Below are 2,724 nucleotides of genomic sequence, written 5' to 3'. Positions count from 1 at the left end.
CAGGTAAGCTGCCTCAGCAGAGCCCCCACAGCATGCTCCCATGTCTTCGAGAGAACGGGCTCCACAGACGTCACCAGACTTGCCTGAGAGAATCAGAAGGAAATTTCAGCATCATCAGGAACACATTCGACAGGCAGGTGGGGGAGGGGGATGAACCGGGAGACTGGGGTTGACATATACACAGCACTGACACTACACGTAAAGTCAACGAGTAAGGACCGAGTGAACAGCACAGGGGAGTCTACTCAGTGCTCTGTGGTGAAAATGGGCAGCAAATCTGAAAGAGAGGGAGATACATAGATAGATAGATAGATAGATATATGACTGATTCACTTTGCTGTACAGCAGAAATTGACACAGCAGTGTAAAGCAACTATACACCAATAAGTGAATGAATGGATGAATGAATTTTTACAAAAGGAGTACACTGGGGCCCCTAGAACTTGTAGAAATGAGGAGTCCACACCCAGGGTGCAGCACAGCACCAGGGCTGCCCTCACGTTGGTCCACTGCCAACGGACAGCCTGGACCAGGCCTCTTCTACCCCAGAGACCTCGATGCAGAGGCGGGGAGGCAGCCAGTCGCGGTCTCGCCAGTGCTCTGCTCTTGCTCACGCAGCCGTCCCAAGGCTGAGATCACTGGGAGAACAAAGGACGGCCGTCACTCACTTCGCGGACGTCCCGGTGCAGTTTCGTGTTCACGTCCTCGGACTTGAGGAGGTCCTTCCTGGCCGTGTCCAGGTCCTCCTCCAGCTCTGTCACGTGGGCAGAGAGGGCTGCCAGGCACTCCTTCATCTGGCTCTGCTCCTGCGACTGCTTGTCCATGACTTCCTGGAGCTCGATCACCTTAGCCAGGTCTTCCTCATGGCTTAGAGACCATCGGAGGGTCTCTAAGGGGGAAAGGAAGCCTTAGACAGCCTTGTTTTGGGAGGAAGGGAACACAGCACTTCCGGGCAATTGGTGAGGTCAAAACTGCCTTTTGCACTCTGGGAGCTCACAGGACCCTCACGGCCACTCAGACCTACATGGTGCATTGGTGAGAGGTCCCAACAGCCCCGCACAGACTGGATGGTAAGATGAGAACCAGACAGAGAGCGAGACCAAGAACTTGCCTTGCCATTGGCACTTGACATGTTTTCTTGCTCGTGATTTACATCAAGCACCCCGTCCGTTAGTATCTTTTCCTGGTTATTCTCCTCTTTAAGAATCATCTGTTAAAACCAAAAAATTGAATCAGAGTAAAGAAATAAGTAAAGACAGCAAAACTCTACCTGGAAAAACTCAACTCTAAACTGAAAACGCAACATAAAAAGAAAATACATGGTGATGCTATCCATCCCGAATACAGTCAGGTGATTAGAGTCAGAATTTGTCTTCTACTGGACAAAGGGGTACTGAAGACATCCTGCCGCTCTGAGCCACAAGTCTAGTTTACTAGTCATTAAAATAACCCAGGTGGGCAGGTCCTCAATCAGAAAGATAAAGAACATCTGATGCCCACCACTACAGCCTTCATTCTTTTTTAAAATGAAAGGATACAAATGACAAACCCTTAACTGAAATTACATGATGACTGATCAAACTTACCTCTTTTTGTGTGGCACCTAATTCTTCTTCTAACAAACTACACCTTTCGAGTGCTACTCGTAATAGCGCCCTCAACTCAAAAGGGGCCGAGTCACTGTGTGTTGATGTGTGTATATACGTTAGTACACTTCTTAGTGTATACTCACCCTAATGCATGGATACTGTAACAAAATACCTTTAATGTCTCTCATTCATCTTAACGTCAAGAAAATCTGCTTGGTAACAGCTAAGTTTGAGAGAACAAAATGTTATCCTAAATTAATTCTATTACCCAATTTTTAACTGCAAGTTGAGATACAGAATATAATAAATCTTGAGACATTTATGCCAACTAATACTTTTTAACTGGGGGCTTCCCAGGTGGCTCAGTGGTAAAGAATCCGCCTACCAATGCAAGAGGGCAGGTTCGATCCCTGGGTCGGGAAGATTCCCTGGAGTAGAAGATGGCCACCCACTCCAGTATTCATGCCTGGGAAGCCCCATGAAGAGAGGAGCGTGGTGGGCTACAGTCCACAGGGTCGCAAAGATTCGGACATGACTGAGCACGTACGCAGGCAACGCCTTTTAACCATATAAAACTCTGACTTCTTACAGAAAAAATGTGTATACAAGAATTCAAGAAGCTCAAAAGTCAACTAGTTACATAAATACATGCATCATCCACCTAACAAGGCAGCAAGTGTAGAAATCCAGGATGGCCGGGTGGCTGGTACCTTCTTGTCCAGGGCCTTGTGGTGCTCAAACAGCAATTTCAGTGCCCTGAGCACCTCCACCTCTCTGGTCATGCCGGCTGGGGACTGCGCCTGCTGCTTGCCTGCCGTCATCCGGAGGGAAGGCACGGACCGGGAAACCGGACACTCCAGGTGCTCCAGCAGCAGCTGCAGGGCGGGGCCAAAGGAGCACCTTCAACCTCATGCTGGAATTCAGGGCCGATAACTCCTCTCGGCCTCACGCTATAGCCAGAAACATGCTAAGGCACGTCAGAATCCCACCAGTTCAGTCTAAAGTTAAGAGTGGACTTCCCCAGTGCCCCAGTAGTTAAGACTCCATACTTCTGCAGGGTTCATGGGTTTTAATCCCTGATCGGGGAATTAAGATCTCACACAAAGTGTAGCATGGACAAAAATGTAAGTTAAGA

This window comes from Capricornis sumatraensis, chromosome 11 (genome assembly GCF_032405125.1).
Source record: "Capricornis sumatraensis isolate serow.1 chromosome 11, serow.2, whole genome shotgun sequence".
In the NCBI taxonomy this organism is placed as follows: Eukaryota; Metazoa; Chordata; class Mammalia; order Artiodactyla; family Bovidae; genus Capricornis; species Capricornis sumatraensis.
This window is presented reverse-complemented; position numbering follows the sequence as displayed.